The sequence below is a fragment of the Cryptomeria japonica genome, chromosome 3 (assembly GCF_030272615.1).
Source record: "Cryptomeria japonica chromosome 3, Sugi_1.0, whole genome shotgun sequence".
Lineage (NCBI taxonomy): Eukaryota > Viridiplantae > Streptophyta > Pinopsida > Cupressales > Cupressaceae > Cryptomeria > Cryptomeria japonica.
The window spans coordinates 722890940-722908274 of record NC_081407.1 but is presented as its reverse complement, the minus strand read 5'-3'; positions in this window follow the sequence as shown (position 1 = coordinate 722908274).

Here is a 17335-nt window from a genome sequence, read left to right as displayed (position 1 = left end):
CTTTTAAAATTGGATTTTGCAACCCAAGTGGCTTCGGCTTCAGGTAAGTTGCACCACTTGATTAAGTGTTCCATATACATGACATGCCTGGTTTGCTTCTTCACCCTGGAATCTAAAATCTGTTTCGCCTATGGTTTGGAAATGGGTGGTACTGGAATATCACTGAGAGTAGTTTCCCCTTCTGGATTTGGTGCATCTAGCACTGCTATGGGACCTTTAAACTAAACCAAGTCTTTGACATTAAACATAGGGGCCAATGCCATATTTTTGGGTAAGTCCACCTTATAAGCATTGGAGCCATACTTAGCCAAAATTTTGCAAGGTCCTATTCTCTTCATCTGAAGCTTACTAGGGAATCCCTTCTACAATCTTGCCTTGTTTAGATGTACCATAGCCATGTCTCCCACTGCAAATTGAATGTCTTTTCTCCTCTCATCTGCCTTAGCCTTAATCCTCTGCGTAGCATCATCAATGTTTTTTGCACTTGCTCATGCACCTCTTTCATAGACTGAGTGAAATCCTCTGCATGTCCACTTCTTCCTTCCAGGCTTCCCAAATCTTGAAGTTCACAAACACCGCGTGGGTGGAGTCCATAAACAATCTCAAAAGGACTCTTACCTGTAGTTCTGTTGACACTATCATTATATGCAAATTCTGCCTGTGGTAGCACTTGATCCCACATCTATCCATACTCTTTTGTCAGACACCTTAGAAGATTACCCAATACTTGGTTAATGACCTCAGTTTGACCATCTATTTGCAGATGGTACGCAGAACCAAAAGAAAGATTAGTTCCCTGTCTTGTCCAAAGAGTCTTCCAAAAGTGTCCCATAAACTTCACATCCCTGTCTGAAACTATACTAAGAGGCAACCCATGAATTCTTACCACCTCTTTGAAAAATAAATATGCAACGTAACTAGCATCATGCGTAGTCTTGCATGGAACAAAATGATTCATTTTACTAAACCGCTCAACAATGACAAAAATACTATCCAGGCCAGTCTTGGTTTTTGGCAAACCCACAATAAAATCCATGCTGATGCACTCCCACAGTCTTTTGGGAATTGGTAAAGGTTGGTATAGTCCATCATTTGAACTAGTACCCTTGGCTTTTTGACACACAATACACTGCTCAACATACTTCCTAATATCTTTATGCATTTGCGGCCAATAATAAAATCTTTGCACCAATTCAAGTGTTTTATTCAGACCAAAATGTCCACTAAGACTTCCATTATATTTTTCCTGTATGAGATTTTTCCTCATAGATCCTCTTGGCACACATAACTATTGGCATTTCAATAGAAGGAGATTGTTGATATTCATTAAGGATATTGAGAAGGTTGTTGGAGATTATTGATATAACTGACAAAGGATGATAACTATCTTTATAACATTATTTTGTCATTGATGTCAAGAAATTGATTTTCTGATTTAGTATGATGTTGCCATATCTTGAGAAGATTGATTTGAAGAGAATTAAGATGTCGGTAAAAGACATAGAAATAATGTGATGAATAAGGGGAGAAATAAGTTATTCAATGGGTAACTATTACCAAGTTAGACAATGATAAGATCATGATGTTTAGATTGTTTTGATATCCTACATATATTGTTGATTGTAAGGTTAATACTATACTATGTCACTGAGCAAAGAACCTAGTCGTTAACCCCTAAGGTTATCGATATCGGTTAATGAAGGAAGAATGTCTACTGAGTAAAGTTTAGTATTTACCGAGTTGCAACCGAGTTATGACAGATCGCATTGGATGGATAAAAGCATTATTTAATGAAGGATGCTGATGAGATGGAAATAAATAAATGATTGGTATGCTGCACATGAAGTTTGTTAAGGATCTATGGCAATGGAAAATCAGGAGGAAGATCTACAATGCAGATTGAATCGCAATAACCTAGCAAAAGTTCCTAGGAAGGTATGCAAGTTCCAAGGTGAGGTAAAATGTTTTCATATCGAAGGATACATTGAAACTAGTCAAGATTGAAGATTTGACAGCTAAGATTGATCATGGGAAATGTGATCAAGGAGATTCAGCGGTTAGAAAATTGTTTATAAATAAGGAATTGTTGATAAACAATGTATGCGGGCAAGTGTAAGCACAGGGATTCTACATAGTGATTACCAAGCATAGAAGCTTGAAGACCTGTTTGAATAACAGAGTAGGGAGCCTAGTAGAGGGACAAGATAAGTCCTATATCAAGATTGTTTTGAGCAAAATAGAATCTACTTTAGCATTTTAGATGTAAAGTTGCAGATATATTTTTATTAATGTTATTTTGAAGTGACAGAAAATCTCTTAACCGAGTGGACTTAATAGTCTTATTTGTAAACCCTCTAGCAAGGTAACATTCTAAATGAGTGTTTGAAATCCTTTGACAAGGTCACTTCTAACAAGGTGAAGATCCTAACAGATCTGAGGGAAATCCCTTAACCAGGTCACATCTAGCAACGTGTTTGTAATCTTTAACAGGATTTGCTTTTAACCAAACATACTCTAGAAGAGTATATTTCTTAGTGGGTTCGAAATCCCACAGTGGTTTTTCCCTATTTGGGTTTCCACGTTAAATCTAGTGTTATATGTGTTATGATGATTATGTGTTTATGAGTTAGCATGTTTAGCAGTTTTTGGTTATATTGTTGAAGTATAAGTTACCGAGGTTGAATCTTTTGATTTTATGGAAGATTAAGTTTGTATGATTCACCCCCCCTCTCATCTTGTTAGCTATTGGCATCATAACTTAACAATTGGTATCAGAGCTTTGGACTCCAGAAGAAAAGTTTAAAGGTACTTGAGGCAAAGATCCAAAGATGTATAAAAGGGATGCACCAAAGCTGAACAAGTCAAGTTTCTCCACATGGCAGAAAAGGATGAAGCTGCATTTATCTAGAATTGGAGAATATGCAACATATTATTTGGAGAATGACTACATACCACCAAGCACCAACCCGATGACCTTGGAAGAGATAAAGGCAAAGCAAGAACATATTCAAGCTATGATTGAAATAACATCAGCATTGACCGACTCAGAGTTTAATGATCTAGAAGGCTATAATGATGCAAAAGCAATGTGGACCAAGCTCATATCTATGTATGGTGGTGATGAACATGTTCAAAGAGAAAAAGTAGATAGTCTAAGAGGAAAACTTGAATCCATGAGAATGAATGAAGGTGAGAACATAACGCAATACAGTACAAGGTTAAAGGAGACTGTCAATCAAATTAAAGGAGCAGGAGGAACTATTGAAGAAAAGGATGTAACAAGTAAGTTGTTGAGAACCCTTCTACCTGCTTATGCCATTCGAGTCTCTGTAATCAATGAACTAAGGTCTGTACCTAACATGCCAATTTCTTTGGATGCTACTATTGGTAACCTACATGCATTTGAGTTAAGTAATTTTGATAATAGTGGGTCTTTGGTAAATAAAGTAGAATCTGCATTCAGTTCTTTTCATATTGGTGAATCTGATGATTACAATGATAGAATGAGCAAGTAATCTAAAGGGAATCACAGTGGAGCAAGTGAAAGATTTCATAAAAACATGGAAGAAGTGCACAAACTGTATGAGGAAATCAAGAAGCAAGATGAGTTTGAAGCATTATTAGCCAGAAGATTACCGAGAGGAAAAGGTAAGTATAAAGGAAAGCTACCTTTAAAATGTTTCAATTGTGATAAAATAGGACATATGGCTTCTAATTTCCCTGACAAAGAATCTAGTGAAAAGAGAGAATACCAAGATAATGGGCAGAAAGATAACCAATACAGAGGACACCGAGACTTCAGAAGGAGAGACAGAAAGACATGCCTAGTAGCTGATGAGGAATCCAACGATGATAAATCTGATGAAACAGATATAAAGGAAGTTGTTTATGTGGCTATTAAAGATGGATTAGATGAAGAAAGGTATGAAGAAAAATCCCTAATATTTGACATAAATAATAATGATTCTTGGATCATAGACAGTGGATGCTCACATCACATGATAGGTGATAAACACAAATTTGTTAAATTAGAAGATTATGATGGAGGCTATGTAAGATTTGGTAATGATGCACCATGTCTGGTGAAAGGTAAAGGATCTATAACACTTCTTGACAATGCTAAATGTGATGATGTATACTGGGTTGAAGGTTTGAAATACAATTTGTTGAGTGTAGCACAGCTAAACAATACAAGATACCAAACAGAATTTTAGAAAGGAATTGTCAAAGTTCATGACAAACATGGAAAGTTAGTTGCTACCGGGACACAAACAAAAGGTAATACATTTCATCTTGACTCAACTTGGAACAAGTGTCTTTATGAAAAGATAGATGATACCTGGTTATGGCATAAAAGGTTTTGTCATGTAAATTTTGATAATCTAATCAAAATAACTAAGAAGCACTGAGTAAGAGGTCTACCGAGTCTGGAAAAACCTAAGAATGCTCTGTGCCGAGGATGTCAGATGGGTAAGATGAAAAGATCAAGCTTTATAAGTAAGTCCTACACTTCTAAAGGAATTTTAGATCTTGTGCACACTGATCTTTGTGGTCCCATGAAAGTTAAAATTATTATGGTGATAAATATTTCATATTATTTGTGGATGATTACTCAAGGATGATGTCAGTTATGTTTTTAAAAGAAAAATCAGAAGCTTTTCAAATGTTTAAATGGTACAAGGCAAGAGTTGAAAATGAAACAGGAAGAGAACTGAAATGTCTTAGATCTGATAGAGGAGGAGAGTTCACTTCTGATGAATTTAACTTATTCTGCAATGGTCATGGTATAAAAAGGCAAGTATCTGCACCGAGAACACCTCAGCAAAATGGGATAGCCGAGAGAAGAAATAGATCAATTGTAGATTGTGCCAGAACCCTGATGATAGAAAAGAGGGCACCTCAAACATTTTGGAGAGAAGCAATCAGCACTGCACTTTACACCCTGAACCGAGTACAACTGAAGAAAGGAACTATGAAGACACCATATGAGATCTGGTATGACAAGAAACCTAATGTAAGTTATTTTAAAATCTTTGGAATTAGATGCTATGTACACAAAGATGACAAAAATGGAAAGTTTGATCAGAAAAGCAAGGAAGGAACATTTCTTGGTTATTCTTCTAGAAGTAAAGCATTTAAATGTCTGATCAAATCATCTAACAAAATAGTAGAAAGTGCAAATGTGAAAATTGATGAATTTGCAGAAAGAAATGATGAAGGAAATTCCAAAGAACCAGAAAATTATGAAGAATTTGTTTATGTTCAACCGAGAAGTCCTACCGAGAAAGCTGCTGAAGAAAATGAAGATAATGTCCAGTTACTGAGTGATGAAGAAGATCATACAGAGCCTACCGAGCCTATATTAGCCAAATATGCCAGAAGACGTGATGCATCAAGTCAGATTATAGGAGATAAGGATGATCTAGTGATGACAAGAAACAAACTAAGACATAACACATGTTTGATATTTGAATTTGAACCGAGAATAGTAAAAGAGGCATTTAACAGTGAAGATTGGGTAAATGCTATGACAAATGAGATTGATCAAATCAAGAAGAATGACACATGGACACTAATCCCAAGACCGAAGGACAAAAATGTAATTGGTACAAAGTGGATTTTCAGAAACAAGCTAAATGAAAAAGGTGAGGTCATTCAGAACAAAGCAAGACTAGTTTGCAAAGGTTATGCTCAAGAAGAAGGAATAGATTATGGTGAGACTTGTGCACCTGTGGCTAGACTTGAGGGAGTAAGAACATTGTTGGCATATGCTGCTTTCAAAAATTTCAAGGTATATCAAATGGATGTTAAATCTACATTTTTGAATGGTATACTAGAAGAAGAAGTCTATATTGAACAACCTGAAGGATTTGTTGAAGACAAGAGTAAAGATCAGGTATGTAAACTAAACAAAGCTTTATATGGTCTGAAACAAGCACCTAGAGCATGGTATGAAAGACTGCACTCTTATTTGATCAAGACTGGTTTTATAAGGACAAGTGAAAATAGCAATATGTACATGAAGAATGATGAGGACAATGGAATACTAATCTCAGCCATATTTGTTGATGATATTATTTTTTGTGGTAATGACTTCTTATGCAAGAACTTTGGAAATGAAATGTGCAAAGAATTTGAGATGTCATTAATTGGTGAGATAAAGTATTTTATAGGTTCACAAATACTGCAAATGAAAGATGAGATTTTCAATACTCAATCCAAGTACATAAAGGAAATCTTGAAGAAATTTGGAATGGAGGATTCTAAACCTGTAAGTACTCCTATGACTACTAACTGTAAACTATCAAAGAATGATGAATCTGCATCTGTTGATGAGACACTTTACTAATCTATGATTGGAAAGTTGCAATATGTTGTGCACAGTAGACCGGATATAGCACATGCAGTAGGTATTGTTGCAAGATTCTCAGCAGATCCCAAGGAAACCCATTTGACAACAATCAAGAGAATTTTTAGATACTTTAGAGGCACTAAAGATTGTGGCTTGGTATATGAAAAGATAAATGATTATGATTTAAAAGTTTATACTGATGTTGATTGGGAAAACAACATTGATGACAGGAAAAGCACAAGTGGTGGAGCTTTCTTTTTAGGAGACAGACTAGTAAGTTGGCTTAGCAAGAAACAAGGATGTATTTCATAGTCAACAACAAAAGTTGAATATGTTGCTTCAGCATTGAATTGTACTAATATAGCATGGATCAAACAACTGTTGGAAGGTATAAATGAGAAATTTACCGTGCCATTAACTATATTTTGTGATAATACTAGTGCCATTAACATTTCAAAGAATCTGGTAATGCACTCTAAGACAAAGCATATCTCTATAAAGTATCATTATCTCAGAGAAGAAGTTCAAGAGAAGAAAGTTGTGCTGGAATATATCAGTTCAAAGGAGAAAATAGTAGACATCTTCACAAAGCCACTGCTAAGGGACACTTTTGAGTATCTCAGAAGCAAGTTAGGGGTCCTACCCCTATCTTCTACTCACTGACAGAGTTTGGTGAAAGCATCAATTCGATGAATCTACAAAATATTATGTATGGATTGATGCTGATTTATGCACTTTAGGAGGTTTTCTAAAGGTGTGCAAGAAATAGTATTGAAGGAAAGGTTGCTATGATTGAGACTGAGATGATACATAGCAAGGAAAATCACTTCACAAGGGAAGAAATCATGATTTAGTTCTTTTACTTTTTGACATTGTTGTCAAAGGGGGAGAAGACTCAATGGTAGACTGAATGGTAAAGCCCTAAATGAAGAAGATAACATAAGATTAATGACAGGGGGAGAAGATTACAAAACAAAGGGGAGAAGACAAAATGCAAGACAATAGCTCAGAAGCCTAATGAAAGAGGGAGAAAGCCTAGAAGACTTCAAAAGATTTTAACAGCTCAAGGATAACAAGAGAAGTCTAACATCAATCTGAATCTGAATCCGAATCAATTTGAATATCTTGTTGTTATTGCCATTGAATTGTTGGTTTTTCCATCAATGCCAAAGGGGGAGATTGTTGGCATTTCAATAGAAAGAGATTGTTGATATTCATTAAGGATATGGAGAAGGTTGTTAGAGATTATTGATATCACTAACGAAGGATGATAACTATCTTTATAACATTATTTTGTCATTGATGTCAAGAAATTGATTTTCTGATTCAGTATGATGTTGCCATATCTTGAGAAGATTGATTTGAAGAGAATTAAGATGTCGGTAAAAGACACAGAAAGAATGTGATGAATAAGGGGAGAAATAAGTTATTCAGTGGGCAACTATTACCGAGTTAGACAATGATAAGATCATGATGTTTAGATTGTTTTGATATCCTACATATGTTGTTGATTGTAAGGTTAATACTATACTATGTCACTGAGCAAAGAACCTAGTTAGTAAACCCTAAGGTTATCAATATCGGTTAATGAAGGCGGAATGTCTACCGAGTAAAGTTTAGTATTTACTGAGTTGCAACCGAGTTATAACAGATCGCATTGGATGGATAAAAGCATTATTTAATGAAGGATGCTAATGAGATGTAAATAAATAAATGATTGGTATGCCACGCATGAAGTTTGTTAAGGATCTATGGCAATGGAAAATCAGGAGGAAGATCTACAGCGTAGATTGAACCGCAATAACCTAGCACAAGTTCCTAGGCTGGTATGCAAGTTCCAAGGTGAGGTAAAATGTTTTCAGATGAAAGGATACATTGAAACTAGTCAATATTGAAGATCTGACGGCTAAGATTGATCATGGGAAATGTGATCAAGGAGATTCAACGGTTAGCAAATTGTTTATAAATAAGGAATTGTTGATAAACAATGTATGCGGGCAAGTGTAAGCACATGGGTGCTACATAGTGATTACCAAGCACAAAAGCTTGAAGACTTGTTTGAATAGCAGAGTAGGGAGCCCAACAGAGGGACAATAAAGTCCTATAGCAAGATTGTTTTGAGAAAAATAGAATCTGCTTTAGCATTTTATATGTAAAGTTGTAGATATATTTTTATTACTGTTATTTTGTAAGTAACAGAAAATCTCTTAAACAAGTGGACTTAATAGTCTTATTTGTAAACCCTCTAGCAAGGTAACATTCTAAATGAGTGTTTGAAATCCTTTGACAAGGTCACTTCTAACAAGGTGAAGATCCTAACAGATCTGAGGGAAATCCCTTAACCGGGTCACATCTAGCAATGTGTTTGTAATCTTTAACAGGATTTTCTTTTAACCAAGCATACTCTAGAAGAGTATATTTCTTAGTGGGTCTGAAATCCCACAGTGGTTTTTCCCTATTTGGGTTTCCACGTTAAATCTGGTGTTATATGTGTTTATGAGTTAGCATGTTTGTTTAGCAGTTTTTGGTTATATTGCTGAAGTATAAGTTATCGAGGTTGAATTTGTTGATTTTATGGAAGATTAAGTTTGTATGATTCACCCGCCCTCTCATCTTGTTAGCTATTGGCATCAGAACTTTGCATATCTGACATCCCTTAAACAAAAGACCGCTCTGCAATGTGTAATCTGCATACTGGCTATTGAAATGATTATCAAACCCAATGCATACCTTGTATACCTCTGGAAAAGTCTTCATCTTCTCTATAAAGCTCCTTGAAACTCTCCATACCAATGCTCTAAAAAGTCACTTCTTGGACAGTGAGAAGTTTTCTACTTAAGGCATCTTCTACCTTGTTCAACTGTCCCTTTTTGTGCTTGATAGTGAAAGTGTATGCCTATTGGTATTCTATCCATTTGATGTGTCTATTGCTCAACTTTTCTTGAGAATTGATAAAACTCAAGGCTTGGTTATCTGTAAACACTACAAATTATTTGGACAAAAGATAATGCCTCCACTTCCTAAGAGCTTGCACTAAGGCATAAAATTTTAAGTCATAGGATGAGTATATCTTCTTAGCATCATTAAATTTATCACTAAAGAATGCTACCGGTCTTCCCTCTTGGTTTAAAACAGCTCCTACTACTATATGACTAGCTTCACATTCTAGGGTAAACAATTTATCAAAACTTGGTAAAACTAGGATGGGTTGGGTAGCTATCCTCTTTTTGAGCAACTCAAACCCCTGGTTAGCTTCTTTAGTCCACCTAAACTTAGTTTTCAACCCACCCTTAATTGTATCAAGAACAGGAGCACAAATTTCACTAAAACCTCAAATGAACTTCCTATAAAATTGGGCAAGTCCATGAAAAATTCTTACCTCAGTAGCAGTTTTTGGTGTAGGCCAACTCTGTATTGCTTCCACCTTTCTAAGATCCATTTCCAAAATTCCTTGGGATACAAAAAAACCCAGATAAATGAGTTCTTGTTTCATGAATTCATAGTTTTCAAGATTGATTGCCAAATGTTCCTCATTGAATTTCCTTAATACAATCTGCAAGTGTTCAAGATGCTCTTCCTCTATTTTGCTGAATATGAGGATATCATCAAGGTATACCACTATAAATATACCTATATAGTCCTTCAACACCTCATTCATCAACCTCATGAAGATACTAGGGGCGCTAGTAAGCCCAAATGGCATAACTAACCACTCATATAACCCCTCTGTAGTCTTAAAAGTCATTTTCCATTCATCCCCTTCTTTAATCCGGATCTGGTGATATCCACTCTTTAAATCCAACTTAGTGAAATACTTTGCTTCTCCAAGACAATCCATTAAATTCTCAATTTTAGGGATAGGAAATCTGTATCTTATGGTGATTCTATTTATTGCCCAAGAATCAGAACATAATCTCCTTTTACCTCCTTTCTTGGTTGCCAAACCACTGTCACAACACATGGGCTTATACTTTTTTTGATTAGACCTTGATCAAGAAACTCTTGTACTTGTCTTGCCACTTCTTTGTTTTGTTCAGGAGTCATCTTATATGCAGCCTTATTAGGCAGTGATGCTCTAGGTATAAAGTCTATCTGGTGACTTACTATTCTAGGAGGAGGTAGCATTGCGGGTGTTCCATCACTCACAATGTCCTTGAACTGTTCTAACAACTACTGAACCTCTTTAGGTAAACCTTCTTGTTCAATCTTCTTTTCTTGACTAGGTTTCACTGAGAGAGCATAATGTTCTCCATCTCCTTTCTTGAGATCTCTCAAAAATTATTTTCCTCTAGTCAACAACACATTAGGACCACTAGTCTTGGTTCCTTCATCCTCTACCAAAAATTGAATCATGTATGTCACCACTTCCTTTGTGAATGCATAGGAGTTCTTTTCTTTGTCATGGATAGCTTTTCTATCAAATTGCCACGGTCTTCCTAGAAACAAATGACAAGCATCCATGGGTAGAACATCACATAAAATTTTGTCAGAATATTTCCCAATTGCAAATTCAACCCATATTTGTTCATTTACTAACACATGCTGTCCTTTATTCAACCATGTGACCTTGTAAGGATGACTATGTGGCATGCTACTCAACCCAAGTTTACTTACTTCTTCTTCAGAGATGATATTGTTTGTTGATCCTGAGTCAATGATCACTTTACAGACCTTACCAAGTATCTTGCACTTTACTATGAAAAGAGACCTCCTCTGTTTAGGCTCTTCCTTAACCGGTTCCCTGATTAACACCCTTCTAACCATCAGATTCTCACCACTCTCTGAGTCAAGGTTTACCTCAGGAGACTTCACACTACTAGAATCCTCTTGCACATAATTGATTCTTTTCTCTGAATGTGATGAGGTTTCCTTCTTCAGACACCTATAGGCAAGATGACCAAAATTACTACAATGGTAACACTTCATGTTTGTAAAGTATGAACCTCTGCCAGAACTTCCAGATCTACCTTTGTTGTTGCTATTATGACCTCTTCCTCTACCACAATTTCCTCTTCCACTGGATTCATTAGTCTGCTCAGTCAATTTTGACTCTCCTTGTGACCTTACTTCACTTCCTCTGCCATTGTAGCTTCCTCTATAACCTTTTGAATCTTGGCCTCTACCTCTGCCTCTACTAGTGCTTTCATGTTTCTTCTTATTCTTTTCTTCTACTTTCAGGGCCAACTGATAACATTTGTGAACGGTATTTGGACTCAACAAACTTAATTCCTCTTGTATGTTCCATCTCAGACCATTAAGATACCTTTCTACTCTAATGCTTTCATTCTCCATCACTTTTGACCTTAGACACAACTTCTGGAACTCTTCGGTGTAGGTACTTACATCTAACTCCTTTTGCCTTAGGTTTTGTCTTTTCCTATGCAACTTCACTTAATAATCCTCAGGAAGATAAGTCTCTCTGATTTTGCTTACCATCCCTTTCCAAGTAGAGATGGGGATCTTACCTTACTTTCTCTCTCATTTTGTATAAACTTTCACCAAGTAATGACAACACGTCTCATTCTTGACTTAGCCACTTTAACCTTTTGGGCCTCAGTCACACATTCACACTCAAAATGATTTTCCATACCCTCTATCCATTCCATTATCGACTCTACTTCCATCTTGCCACTAAATAGTGGTACTCATTCCAAAGACTTTCCACTCATTGCCTTCAAAGCCTTCAATAATGGTTCTTGATCAATAACAGGGTCTGGGGCAGGGACTTCATCCTCTATTGCCACCATTTTACCCTTCTCTTCTATCTTCCCACCCACTTCTGCTATCGTGACTTCCACCACACCTAGTTTCTGCTCCAACTGCTCCAACCTTTCCTTGAGCAATCAGTTTTCATCTTCTTGGTCAGCGACCTGCTTAGCCAATTCTACATTGGTCACCATCTTTACTCCTTCTAATACTAGATCAGTCTTACACTCTTCACCCCAAATCTTTAACTAGCTCTAATACCAATCTGATAGGGAGGACCCTAGATTGTTTGAGTCAACTTGACTCACACTAAGGCCTTTTTCCTAGCCTAACCTAGGGATGCTCCTCTCTATTCCCCTAATCCACTCTAGGCCCTCACTACTGAGGTTTTTTACTCTTCTCTTAGTGAGTTCACTTTTTTAAATCCACCGACTCACTATTCCACTGAATCTAACCAGACACCTTGCAGGGTTTTCTCTATCGTTAGCTATACCCCCGACTTCTCCTAAGTCATTTTCCTCTCAAGCTTAGATCTTTTCTCCTATTGATCCCATCTTCTCCTGGTTTGAGGCTAACAACCTAGACTCTGGTCTATCTTGCAAGTGATTCCTCTTGGTCACTAATACCTAGCTAGGCTATCATCAAGCTCGCCTAGGGCCAGTCTATTGAAATGACCAATGCCATTCCTTGATCTGCTACAAGTAGAACTCTAGTATACATGACTGGCTCTTCTTGACAACCTCAAATGGTCGTGTGGATCCCACGATGGAGAATCAAGACAGAGACATGTTATAACTACTTGTCACCAAAAGAAAACAAGAAACAAAATGACAACTTATTTATAGAGTCGAGCTTGGCATGACTTCAAAATTGGAACTCACAAAACGCAGAAGAGAAACATCTACTCTATATACACTGGCATCTAAAGAATTAAGCCATTATTTATAGTTTACAAACACAAATTGAACTCTGAGAAAAGAAACCAGAAAATGGTTTACAGATTGCTATTCAAAAGATGTTCTTGTTCTTCATGGAATCGAATCCATCCAACCTCCTTCTCACCTCTTTACAGAATGCCCATTGGGTCTTGTATAGCCTCCTAGACATGTCATGAATCATCCCTAACAAACGAGATTGAACTCGACACAATTCGGTTTCCTGCAGTAACTGTCTTTTATTTCCATTGGGTCATTAGGTTAGCACCAAAAAACTTATTCTGATGTCCGATGGCAGTTTACAACTCACTTGCTTTTCTATTAGGTCACGGAAGTAGCATAAAAACACTTACTTTGATGTCTGATGATATTTTACCAATTGTGCACTTCCTCATCGGTTTCCATTGGGTCATCGGAGTAGCAACAAAACATTCTTGCCAATGGCCGATGGTGCGCTCCACTTCCTCATCGGGTTATCGACGTAGCTCCCAACCTGTTATGCCGATAGCTGATGATGTGCTCCACACAATATGCTTTCCCATCGGGTCATTGGGATAGAATCAAACATGTCTTGCCGATACTCGATGGCTCCACTCCCAACTCACTCTGCTCGCTCCACTCTGCTGGCAACCTCATTAGCTCATTGGGGTAGGTGGAAAATGCTTCCGTCGATAGTCGATGGTTCCACTTTGATTCACTCCAACTGCTGGCAACTTCATCGGACTATTGGGGTAGGGTGAAACTAGTTGTTCCGATAGCCAATGGTAGCACTCCATACGTGTTAGGGTTTCAAGCAGATCTGAAGCAAATATGAACTAACAATTATATGCAGATTTAAATACAAAAGATAAAGAAATAAAATAGGACACAGAAAACGCAGAGATTTAACATGGTTCACCCATAATGGGTTACGTCCACCATACACAACCATCCAATCTTTCTTATTATCCAGCAAAACAATACATCAGCCTTACAATGCCTTAAGCATCCTAGCCGCTTATAACATGCATTTTTAGGGCAAAAACAAAGTCGACCTTTTTAGGGTTTTATTACAATGTCGGTTTTCATCAACAAAAAAAAATACCCAAATTTTTTTTTCTTAGGGGCTCCCGCCCCCGAACCTCCGCTTTCCTCGGAGGCTACCACCCCCGAACCCCTACCCGGCCCCAGAAAGGATACGTGCTGAGTGTACAGTACTTTGCTGATTAGTCGCAACATTTCGACAATACGTTGGCAGTTTCATTGGGGTAAGTATAGCCGATACATGAAATTTTCAAAAGAAGTCAAAATGCACTCCAAGCTCCAAATAGACAACCTAATGGACTAGGACTTGTCCTTATGCCAAAATTGCCAAAATTGAAAAGGGTCGTTTTCTCACCCTTAGGTGCTCCTGCACCAATCTACTTACCATCAATGCATCAAGTTTCCATATAATGGAGTAGAGATGACTATCCTTGGTGATGCTAACCCATTTTCTTTTTGCAACCATATAAGACATCAACTTGATATCATAGTTCCTATAAATAGAGAAGCCACCATCTCATCATCTTACATTTACCCAACAAACCTCACCAATCCACTGATCCCTACATCCAAACAAGAAAATTTGAAAATGAAAGTACAAGATGAAGGCCCAAGAGTATAATATTAGTCAATTTTTCTATGTTGGCCAACTACCCCTCTCACCTAGGACTTATGGAAAACCACAACAGTCACTCAAACCACTTGTTGCATCCCATACTACTACACTTGATGGCTTCATTCTAGGCAGATCACAAGAACAAGAAACTATTGATGAATATTTGGCGAATTGGATTTACAAAGTCCCTTTTGACACACTAGACAACAGATCATGATCCCGACAAAAAGGTATGGTAAAGGTTTTAACCTAATGCAAAAGATGGGCTATGATGGCCATAGTGCATTGGGATTCCACAAGCAAGGTGTACAAGAGCCATTGCAACCATTATTACAACCACGAGATACAGATGGACTCAGATTCAACCCTAGTTCAGGTAGCTCTTCTAAGCTCAGGATTCCAAGCAAACATAAGAGGACCACTTCAAAGATCACCCCTTCAAGAAGAAGGAAAATATCTATTGCAAATCAACCTCCCAGGTCTAAATTTTCAAGTTACAAAAATACTCCTCAATTTACCACAAGTGAGCAAAATATTTATGTTTCCCACCAAACTCTCATTCCTTAAAATAAGACTCTTGTCTACTTCAGACACCCAAGAAACATCAACAAACTTGTCTGATAAAACCCCTATAGTAGCTATTGACAAACCTTTCACATCAGCAGACATCCCTATAAGACATAGTGACAGAGTTCTACAGAGTGATTTCGAGACGGATTCACATGAATACGAGTGGGATTATTCATTTTTGCAATCATCTGATGGGGACACTTTTGTGGTTAAGAAAGCTGAAGGAGATGCATTTATTAAAAACTTTTGGGACCTAGTTAATGAGGATACTTCAAATAGGTCACCTCTTGAGCCTGGTTGCAAAGAGAAGAGTATTGACGATGACCTTGGTTTCTCCGTACTTACCATAACTGACACATCCTATGAAATTAATCTAATCGATGAAGCAATGCCAATTATTCACCCCAAACTCATTGAGTGGAACCCGCAAGATCCTCCACACCTTAACACCTTCCAAAATGATAGCGTGATCATAGACTTTCTAGAATTATGGGATGACATACCAAGTAGGGATCACAAAGATGGGTATGTTATTGAACTTAATAATGCATCTTGCTTTGGAAAGAATGCCAAACCTTTCAGTCGCAAAAATATTACTATCAAAACAGGATCCTCAAGTGAAAACCACACTATGGCACTTGTGGAAACAAAAAGAGTAAAAACAAAGGACATATCCAATGGTGAAAACCTCTTTGAGGTGTCTGAGGATGGAAGGTGTGACACTCTCCCCTTTAGCACTAATCATTAGAGATCATTTATTCTCATAGAAGAAACAAAGGAGGTCAATCTGGGGACACTTGAAAAATTCACACATAATACATCTAGCAGAATCACTGACTCCAGCAAAAGATTGTGATTTTATAGTGTTCTTTCACAAGAAATAGATCAATTTTGCATGGTCCTATGCAGACATGCTGGAACTTGATCCGGAACTAGTAATGCATCACTTAATAGTAGTAGAAGGAGCTAGACCAGTAAAACAAAAGCTTAGAAAGATGCATCCTCAGATTGCACTATTAGTAAAAGTTGAACTCAAAAAACTATTAGAAGTGGGTTTCATAAGACCTATTGACTATGCAGAATGGATCTCCAGCCTAGTGCTAGTGGCAAAACTAACTTGGGGCATCCGTATCTATACAAATTTTAGAGATCTAAACAAAGCATGTCCTAAGGATGACTTCCCTTTTTTCAAACATTGATATGATCGTGGACCTCATAGCCGGACATGCAATGCTATCACTCATGGATGGATTTTCAGGATACAACTAGATCAAGATTACTCCAGAGTATCAACACAAAACAACTTTTAGATTGCCATGGGGTACATACTGTTGGAATGTAATGCCATTCGGTCTCAAGAATGCTGAGGCCACATATCAAAGGGCAATGACTACTATCTTCCATGATATGATGCATACATTGATGGAAGACTATGTGGATGATTTACTAGCTAAATAATTAACTAGAGAGGGTCACCTCTATGTACTGGACAAAATCTTCAACAGACTGGAGCAATATAATGTATGGCTAAATCCAAAGAAGTGTGTCTTTGGGGTAACCTCCGGGAAGCTCCTAGGATATATTGTCTCCAACAAAGGAATTGAGGTTGATGCCAAAAAGGTCAAAGCAATTATGGAAATTCCACCTCCTAGGAACATCAGTCAACTAAGAACATTACAAGGAAGGCTACAATCAATTTGGCGGTTCATTGCACAATTGGCCAACAAATGTCATCCCTTCACACATTTTCTTCACAAGAATGTTCATTTCAAATGGGAAGAGAATTGTCAACAAGCATTCCAGCAGTTAAAGGACTACCTAATGATGCCACCATTATTGACACCACCATCTCCAGACAAGCCTTTATTGTTATACATATCAGCTATAGCTGTGGCCTTAGGCGTCTTACTCGCACAACATAATGCAGAAGGCAAAGAATGTGTAGCATACTACATTTCCAGAACATCAATAGGGTATGAACTCAATTATACCCCTATTGAATGAGCTTGTCTAGCAATAATTTTGGTAGCCACCAAATTGAGGCACTATATGTTGACACCCAAGATACAACTCATTGCCAAGATAGATCCACTCAAGTATCTACTCAATAAAGTAGCACTAACTGACCATTTG